The sequence below is a fragment of the Poromitra crassiceps genome, assembly GCF_964638095.1.
Source record: "Poromitra crassiceps genome assembly, chromosome: 2".
Taxonomy (NCBI): domain Eukaryota; kingdom Metazoa; phylum Chordata; class Actinopteri; order Beryciformes; family Melamphaidae; genus Poromitra; species Poromitra crassiceps.
The window spans coordinates 19,965,955-19,976,670 of record NC_139624.1 but is presented as its reverse complement, the minus strand read 5'-3'; positions in this window follow the sequence as shown (position 1 = coordinate 19,976,670).

The following is a 10,716-nucleotide window of genomic DNA, read 5'->3' as shown; positions in this document are numbered from 1 at the left end:
TACATCACTCCCATGTGACTCCACCACATGACCCCTCAGTGGGCTTTAAATACATATGTGGAATAACATTATTGTATAGACTATTTACATTCTTGCTTTTTACATTACATGCTAGCTTTAAAAAGTAGCCCATCACAGCCTTGTGAAGACGAATATTGGCCATGATATTTAGCTTTAGAATAGTTTTAACATTGGTATGATATTCATATCAATGTGCATTGTGCAGCAATGAGGGCGATTGATGTTATGTGGAATTACATTCTATGAATTTATAGACGCCATCTAAAGTAGAACTTCGAGTTTCATATGGCAAATGTCGAATCAAGCTAGCTTTAAAAAATAGCCCACCACAGCCTTTTAAAGACTAATATTGGCCGTGGTATTGTTTTAAAATTGGTTTCAAGGTTCAAGGATATTTATGGGCATTCCAAAACATCATTCCAGGCCAGAGGGGCAGGCACCTGGATTTCTCACAAATGGGATGATCATTGTCCATGTAAATTAACCACTCAACAGTTATTATCTCAATGATGCCTCCCCTGCTCAAAGGCCATGATTATCATATGGTGGGTCCATATGTTAAGTGACCTCTCTCATCCATTCACGTTACAATGTGCAGCTTCACATGGCCTATTTATGGGCGGGGGGCCATGCATGATGGCTGTCTATCTGCCTGTCTGTCTGCAAGATGCATAATGTGGAAGCAGGAATACTCAATGACATAGCCGCGTCCAAGACATGCCACACTGAGTGAGAATAGGTCAGACCGTCCCTTTGTGGCGGGTTTAGCGAGCGTTGTGTGTGGGTTTCGTCCCGATACGGCCAGCTCCTCCAGTCTGCTCTCCCCGTCGTCTCCCTCCTCCTGGGTTCTGTCTTGTCCGTGGACGGTCGGCGTCCTCCTTATAGGGGCGTATCTACGGGTGGGCCTGGGTAGGCACAGGCCCACCCACTATTTTTTTTTTTTTTTAATTGGTTGTTTTCTAGAGGCAAACTTGCTGCTGCATTGCTAGCCAATGGTTTTGTTACTTTTGTAAAAACGCAGGGCACATCATCTCCAGAGTCTAATGCATGACAACTTCATGACATCTAGGAATTTTGTTCTCTCTGTGGATAAATAAACCAGAGGGCATCTTGTTCAAACTTGAAGCAGCCTCAGTGTTGTTATTTTTTAAACTCACAGCAGTATATGGATCAGTGGTTCTAATTTCTGTATAAAGTAACAGTATACACACAAGTATAAGCATTCATGTATGCAACATTTGGCACCTATATGTAACCTTTTAAGGTTGAGATAATTGTATTATCATTATATGGTCCAAATATTTCAGTAAAGCACTTGAAACACTTGAAATATTCTTGCTTGGGTGGTATCATTCTACTTGAAATGATGGTCAAATGCATTATTTTTAGTAAAATAACACGTCAAATTTTTCGGGCGGCCGGCCTTCGGCCGGCCACCCGAGTGGGCCCGGCCTTTGGCCGGGCATCTGCACCCCTTCCTATCCAGGCCCACCCAATTTGATCCAGGCCCACCTATAATTCAATTTCTGCATACGCCCTGCAGGCTGATCACTCGCTTCCCGGGGCAGAGGGCGGATCACCTGAGAATCAAGTCAGCGAGAGAATACAGTGCCCCCCTGGACAATAATATACACCACACACCAAAAAATGTTTCTGGCTGCAGGAGCCCAATCTCGAAGTCATAAGCCACAGTTCCACTCGCGACAATAACATTTGAGTTTAAGTTTAGACTGATACTGCTGGCTGCCAGGGCTGGCCCGCTCAACAGATTCAGCACTAAGTTTATTCACCAGCTGTTAGATTTTCTATCTAAGCACAACCAAATGAAAATGAAAATGCTCTGCTACCTGCTGATTTTTTCTTAATTTTAGGGACGGTAAGATAATTACCGTCCTGTGAGCAGAGAGTACGCGTGGGAACATAAGGAATGATTAGCTCAGATAAGTACGGGGGTGCGAGCCCGTGCAATTCAACGCAGTGAATTGAGTCATGAATGTATGATTCTATTAATCACAGAGAGGGCACAACATAGTTTAAATCACAGTTAAAAAGGTAAAAAAATTAGATACTAAAATAAGTCTGTAGTGCACTTTAAGGCGGACGCCACTCTCTCTCTGACATTAACCTCACAAATCAATCATTGGAGCCAGACTGGTCATTTGGTTCAGCATCAAAATGGTCAAGGTAATACATGTCTGGCTGTTTGAAGGTCTCCTCTGGAAAGGTAACAGATGGCATTTCAAAATCCCCAAACATATCATTAAAACATAGATTATTTGTAGGACCTCTAATGCTTGTCTGCGGCTGAACACTGGAAGGTGCTTGCGAATGTAGTCCATGTCAAAAATGGCATGCGAGTGTTTCAAAATGGCATCAATGAGTTGAAAGTCAAATCCAGTAATGACAGCGTGGGTTATGCTAAGGCGTGGCCTCTTTATAAGATCAACTCTCATGTGCTCCAACAACATGTCGGTGAGCAAGCCAGCATCACCCTCCCCTAGCTCTCTGGTTCGCAGAGGTACACACGTATCCTCCTGCAGCTTTTCGTACCTGGGCACTGGCTCTACACAGACACCTGATACATCACATGTGCATGATTTATGACAAGCAGTACAACAGAGATGGCCTGGCTCAAGACTTTTTACATCGGCTTCATATTTACCATACAGGGCTATTCTGAAGCAGCTAGTTAGGCCTGCCCGAAGCACTGTCTTGACAGCCTGATCCACGTGCTTTGACTGCCTTGTGTTGTACAGAATCGCGTGTGATTGCGTTCCATTTCTGCCAGCTCTGCCAACCTGCTGGACTATAGCATCAGTGTCCTCTGGTGCCCCATACATGACCACATGTGATACATTTGGGAAGTTCAGTCCCATCCCGAGTGCAGTTGTGGCAACCACTACTCTGCAGCTGCCCTGTCCATTCAGTGAAGAAATCAGTCTCTGCTTTTCATGGGCTATTCTGGGGCCCTATTCTGAACGCTCCAAGATGGCGCCGTCCTATGGCGACACGGTGTTGCTCTGTGCTTGTGTTTGTCTTGTTTTTTTATGTCTGGTGGACAACTCTCTCTGCCTGTTAAAGTATGAGAGGCATGAACTTCTACTAATCCGAGATAACCAACCTGACTTGCAATTTTCTATTCCTGACCACTGGAAGGACGTAGCCGCAAATACCAACAGCTGCTATGCTAACAGTGGCTGTGCTAACCAGCAGAGCCACAAGCGTCCACCGAGGAGAAGAGGGAAGCGTGGAGGCGTCCTGGTACGACTACGACAAAGGAAACATCGCTCTCCGCTTCCCAGCATAATCCTGTCTAACGTCCGTTCCTTGGTCAACAAACAGGACGAATTGGCCACTCTTATCCGTGCCAAGCGTGACGCTGCAAACAGCTCGGTGCTCTGTTTTACCGAGACATGGCTGGATGAGAACATACCAGACTCTGGAGTCTCTCTACCTGGCTTCTCCCTTCTCCGAGCCGATCGTACGGAGGACTCTATGAAGAAAAAAGGTGGGGGAGTCTGCTTTTACATCAACCAGAGATGGTGTTCTGATTCAACCATTCTATCTCGGTCCTGCTCTCCGGAGCTTGAGACGCTATTTGTCAGGTGCAGGCCTTTTTATCTACCGAGAGACTTTGCCTCAGTTATCCTGGTTGCGGTCTACATTTCCCCCAGCGCGGAGCTATTACGCCTGCAAGCAGCTGGCAATGCAAATCACGGCAGTGGAGAACTCTAACCCGGACTCAGTGGTTTTATTATTAGGAAATTTTAATCATGTGAACGTGAAGAAGTCACTCCCCAAATACAGGCAACAAATTCGCGTCGCCACCAGAGGAGACAAGACATTAGACCACTGCTACTGTGTCATCCCCGACGCTTACCACTCTGTAGCGTGGCCGCCATTGGGTCAGTCGGACCACAACACCGTCTTCCTCATTCCCAGGTATCGTCAAAAACTGAAAGCCGTTAAACCAACTAAAAGAACTGTGAAACAATGGTCAGATGAAGCACGCGACTGCCTAAAAGACTGTTTTGACTCCACAGACTGGTCTGTTTTTAAAGACAATGATCTAGATGAATACTCTGATGCTGTGACCTCATATATCCACTTTGTGGAAGATATCTGCATTCCCTCTAAGACTGTGTCTGTCTATAGACCAAATCACCGTGACGTCACCATGTAAACAAATTTACTTCCGGGTACCACTTGGGGAAGGCGGCAGGTTTAAATGTGCGTGTTGTCAAATAAATGCTGTCAAACCCTCTCGTTGTTTTCGGCCGACTACTTTCAATTTAAATGGTTAAACGGTTGGTAAACATGCTTGTCCGACGTATCTAGCCTTTCTTCTGTGTTTGTTTTATGTAGTGTTAGCTAGCTAATAACGTTTGTTTGTCTGTCAAACTCGCTGTTTTTTTACGTTACAGACAGAGTAACCTCGCGTCACCAGGCTCTTCTCGGCGAGAAAGAGCCTGGTACAGACAGAGCTACTGACGCCACGTCAATTTAATTTAGCCTCAAGTCTACTCTAGTCTGGTCCAACAGGTAAATTAGCTAGTCTGGTCTCCACTAACGTTAGTGAAAGTGTTGTTATGAATGATATTAAACAACAACACAACACGGACGAACCATTTTTGTCTTCTTTGTCTGTTTTTGTCTTCAACACGTCAGTTTGTGCCGTCCACCGCCATTATAATGTGTGGACCTCAGGGGTACCCGGAAGTAAATGTAAACATCCCGCTGATTTGGTCTATAGTAACAACAAACCGTGGTTTAGCAAGGAGATTAAACTACTCTATCTAGAGAGAAAGAAGGCTTTTCAGTCCAGGGACACGGCCCAATATAAAATTGCCAAGTATAAATTTGAAAACGCAGTTAAGAAGGCTAAAGCCAGCTACAAGGCCAAACTAGAATCTAAACTAAATGCCAACGACAGTAAGGGAGTCTGGCATAGCCTAAAACAAATCACAAATTATAAAACTAATCATGCCGTCCTAGACGACGACCCCTCACTCCCTAACAAATTGAATGAGTTCTACTGTAGATTTGAGGTTCAGCCTATGGCTGACTCTAGCTTCTCCAGCTCCACTGTGCCTCTAGATCCTCCGTTCCTGATAGAGGAACATGAAGTTAGGAATCTGCTAAAACGTCAGAACTCTAGAAAGGCAGCTGGTCCCGACCTGGTTTCTGCAGCCACTATTAAGTGGTGCGCAGACGAATTGTCTCTGGTTTTTACTGACATCTTTAATTTGTCCCTTAATGCGTGTAAAGTCCCTGCTTGTTTTAAATCAGCTATAATTGTTCCTGTACCAAAGAAAACAAATGTTAGCTGTTTAAACGATTACAGACCTGTGCCTTTGACTTCTGTAATTATGAAGGTATTTGAAAAGCTAGTAGCCAAGTATCTGTCTAATGTGACACTTGATTCGTTTCAATTTGCATATAGGAAGAAGAGGTCTGTAGAGGATGCTGTATCCCTCTGTATCCATTCCATCCTGCAGCACCTTGAGGCCAATTCTACTTATGCACGCATTTTGTTTATTGATTTTAGTTCTGCTTTTAATAATATAATTCCAGCTAGGCTGTGCGACAAACTCCTTCAGATGGGCGTTAACAAGTCCATGTGTGATTGGATATTTGACTTTCTGACCAACAGGTCACAAGTGGTCAGAGTCAATAACAGGCTATCCAAGCCACTGCCCATCAGCATGGGTGCTCCCCAGGGTTGTGTTTTGTCCTCTTTACTTTATTTATTTTATACCAATGACTGCATCTCGCTTTCCGACTTAGTCAAAATATTTAAATTTGCAGATGACACCACTGTGACAGGTCTGATCTCCTGTAATGATGAAACAGCTTACAGAGCAGAAGTCTCTTCACTTGTCGAGTGGTGTGCCCAGAACAACTTAACCCTCAACATCTCCAAAACCAAGGAGATGATTGTGGATTTCCACAAAAATAAAGCTGAACTCCAGCCTTTAATCATAAATGATCAGGCTGTTGAGAAGGTGGAAAGTTTCAAATTCCTGGGGACCACGATCTCCTCTTCTCTTAAATGGAACATCAATGTGAGCCTTATCGTAAAGAAAGCCCACCAACGTTTGTTCTTCCTGAGGCAACTCAGGAAATTCAAAGTCTCAAAGATAGGGATGTGTCACTTCTACCGAGCTATGATAGAGAGTGTGCTCACATTCTCTATCACAGTTTGGTTTGGTAACTGTTCAGCTGAAGACAGAGAAGAGCTGAACAGGGTCGTGAAAACGGCATCGAAGATCGTAGGTAAGGATTTGCCGAGATTATGCGATGTTTATAATGAGCGCATATTGAAGCTAGGGCTGAAGATAATAAGGGACCCCTCCCATCCAGCCAATGCTCTCTTTGCCCCCCTTCCTTCGGGAAGAAGAGTACGCAGCATCAAATGCCGAACCACTCGTCTGCGTAACAGCTCGTACCCTGAAGCAGTGAGGGCCCTTAACTCCTCCTCAGTTCAGTTCACCACCCCAACTTAATTTTACCTTCTGGTCTTTTAATGCACCAGACACTTTAATGCATTGTGCACTTTTTTTTGTTGCACTAGCCGCCTGTGCCTACCCTGCACTGTACACTGTATTGCATACTGTTTTGCATTCTGCAGTTGTTTTTGATTGCATGTTCCTACTTTTTATACATTGCAGCAGATGTGTAGTTGTATTGTCTGTCTCTCATGGTCTGTTACTGTTTTGTCTGTTGAGCATGCCAAGACAAATTCCAATCAATTTTGGTTGATATGGCAATAAAACTATTGAATCTTGAATCTTGAATGTTCGGGTGTACATGAGTGGAAAACTGAGATGAGCTGATTTTCCAACTTGTGATCTGGGTCCCTCTTTACCCAGGCATCTGGACCCAGCTTACGTTTTAGGTAGCAGAACACTGCTCCTGTTGCAGCCATGGAGCGCACGTAGATGATAATCGGCATCATTGATGTAGCCTTCGCTCTTACTCTGTCCACAATCCAGTCCAGGCATTCAAATTCTTTCTGTTGTTTTTTCGGCGTGGCCAGTCCTAGTCTGATGTTGTGTCTGTTTGGGCTCACAATCACTTGTGCTGCAGTATCCATGTGTAGCAGTTTGCTGACCCGTTCTCTGGTTTCCATGTCTGCAGACGCTGTCAGAGCCATCACTGGTGTACCTGGGCAACAGAAAGACAAAAAAATATATATATTCTTAAACACATTGAAAGTGAGCATAAGTAATAATAATAATGCAACAGGTTACAGCAGCCACACCACCGGCATGAGATGCGCATCTCTGGCGCGTGTCTTGCGAGGCGCATCATCTAGAGCAGTGATTCCCAACCAGGGGTACGTGTACCCCTAGGGCTTGGAAAGATATGGGATTACAATGTATTTCCAAAATGATAAAAACTGATTACTTTTTCCTATTGAAAACTGTCATAATTGTATTAAAGATGAGTAATTAACATTATTTTAACACATTGAGTGCCAGCCATTTTTTCAATCCTGTAGGTAAGTTGTGCCAGGTTTTTTTTTGAGGATTCTGGCTCATTTTACAAGAGCCGAGGATTATTTTCTGTTAAGAATTCGTGAACACCAATCATCTAAAAATAACTAATAGAATGTGTGCTTTCTCTGTCTAAAAGAGTTAGTTTGCAGAGTTAGTAGTTATGTAGATATTAGCCGTTGAGTACAGCATGGTTTCAGAGATTTTCAGAGAGTTTGGAGATAAATGGATTTTTAGAACCACCTCACGTGCCTGTGATTATGGGTGCCCTTGTCTCCCACTCTGTGCGCTCTCTCTCTCTCTCTCTCTCTCTCTCTCTCTCTTCTCTCTCTCTCTCTCTCTCTCTCTCTCTCTCTCTCTCTCTCTCTCTCTCTCTCTCTCTCTCTCTCTCTCTCTCTCTCTCTCTCGAGAGAGAGAGAGAGAGAGAGAGAGAGAGAGAGAGAGAGAGAGAGAGAGAGAGTGTGTGTGTGTCTCCAAACTCCTCCCTCCGTCTGTGCTGCGGAGTGCTCTGCTGCTGGGAGTTTGCAGCGAGTTGAGCAGCCTCTCTCCCTGGCAGCGAGTGTGGATAGGTCTCACTGTCTCTTGGGTTTGAGAGCCCCGATTAAGCCCCGTGCGACTCTAGGCTTTATGCTGCTCACCCAGTCCATTTCTGGAACCCCCCACCGCAGCAGCGCGAAGCGTCCCCGCCTACAGTATGAGAATGAGGCTCGTCCGTTTCTGACTGTAAAATCGCCAAGCCATTACCGCGGGAGGCGGCTGCTTTTGGTCCACGGGTCCCGTGGCTGTGGCTTTCTCTCTGTCTCTGTCTGGAGAGAACTGTCGCCACTTAGTGGTCGGTAAAATAGATTATACACATTCTCTTGCTCCAATAGTGATCTCGAAGATGTAAAAGGGGTTGATTGATGTCCCACCGTCAAAAAAAAAAAATGTTTATGTAAGACGAGATAGCTCGTCTATGGCACTTAACCGCTGGATTATGTAAGACGAGATATCTCGGCTATGGCACTCAACGTGTTAATAATGAGATGTGTTAAAGAGGTCATCTAAAAGTTTAATATAATGTCTCTACAAAAATAGACCTTAAAATGATCTTTTACTGGTGATAATCATACAAGCACTATTCACTACATACAGTACATAGGCTACAACGTGGCTTTGCTCCTCCCCACACACACACACAAATCAATACTGCATTATCAAGTGAGCCCAAGTGATCTTCAGTTATAATCATCATCATTGTATTGTTTATATATAATTTAATAAAAGGTGCTATGAAGACATTAGCTGATCACCACAGTGTGTCCACTAGCATCATTAAAAGATCATAAATGTAACGCTGTTTCTGGCAGTTTAGTTTTAATCGATGGCTACGTTGCTAGCTAGCTAGCCGCAGACCAGCTATGAACCCGTTTGGATGCTCGCTGCCCGTCCACTAAAACGCGATTTCGATATAGCGTGAGGTGATATTTTGATCAACAGACCTCATAACGGGGATCTATACTGTTACATGTGTCTACAACATCATTAAAAGATCATAAAGTTAACGCTGTTTCTGGTAGTTTAGTGTTAATCTAAGGCTACGTTGCTAGCTAGCTAGCTTGCCTGCCTTGGCAAAACAACGCCAAACAAGCCACAATGCCGCCCCAGAAGCGTCACTTTACATGTTTTGTAGGGAATTATTTTCATTATGTTAAACCAGCATTTATCTTCCATAATGCATTACATCATCATCACAATGCTATGAAGACATTACCTTGTTTGGCAATGGATCGAAGTTCTCCCAGCTTTGCAAAGCTTGGTCTGAAGGCAGTCTCCCCTTTCGCACCATTCCCCCTGTTGAATGAATAATAAGACACTCAATAATATAATCTCCATGTGGATTTAGAGCCACATACATTCATAACGTTAATCTAAAACATTCATAACGCTAATCTGTAGATCTTGAAATACAATTAGTTTGTATTTACCATTTGTGGGTTACGTGTCCCTCGTCGATAACAATCCCGACCAAGTTCTGACGGTAGACCTCCGATGCCAGCATATTTCGCCACTTTTTCTTCATCAAGACCTCTGGACTTGCATACACAAGCTCGCAGCGTCCATGTATTAAGTCCTCGTCTGTATCATTCACCCCACCGATCTGCAACGCCTTGATTCCCAGATTATAAGCCTCGCGTATCTGGTCCTCCATTAGCGCATTTAACGGCGAGACGACAATAACAATAGGGTTCCTCGTGGGAAAAATCGTCTTAATCACCAACGGAGCCAGTTGATAGATCAAACTTTTCCCAAACCCAGTCGGGAGAACGGCGAACACATCTTTCCCCCCGAGAAACGCCACTAGTGCACGCTCTTGTTCTGGTTTAATTGCAGTGACTGAGTCTATTTTTGCTAGAACTGAACTGATCGCTGTTCTCACTTGATTTTCATCAACGTAGCTGCTGTTCATAGCCATAGCTAGTAGCTAGCTCGTGAGCTATGCTTTGGAAAGACGAAAAGCTAATGGCTACCAGTGCTTAAGCCGCAGCAGCTGTTATACGTCATTGACAAAGACGCACTCTCTGATTGGCCGATCACGGCAGGACTGATGTTGGCAGTCACGCCGTCACTCATTGGCTGCGGGTCTGCGTGGGTCTTTCAATCGCCCCAGAAATCGATTTGAATGGCTCGGGGTCTAGACGCTAGTGACTGGGAACTGAGTGAGCAGGTCACGTGGGGGCTGGGTTTACCTAGGCTAGATTAACACCCCCAGGGGCCCCTGGGCACTGAAGCTCCCAGGGGCCCCCCTACCCATCGTCCGGATGTTTGGATGTTTTTTCGCCATATTTAGAGGAATATCTCATTTTAAATTAACATTAGTATTATACTGTTATTATGTCATTATTCAGTTTCTGAGATTCAGTTTCTCACTCACTCATAGGCGATTCTAGGCTTTGCAAACAGGTAGCACCAGTAGGATAAAAATATTAGTGTGACTGGGGGGTTGAAAAACAGACAAAGAAATTTTGTACATTTTAAAGTAAAATGCATGAATCTGGTGCACTCTGAGAGCAAAAGGAAGAGGCTAATCTTCACATTAATATCCTCTTCACTGTGGCTTTACAATGATGAAAAAATAATTGACATTACATTTCCAATACAAAACAGCAGAGGGTGCCGCAGCACCATAAGCACCCCCACTTCCCGTGCCCCTGGT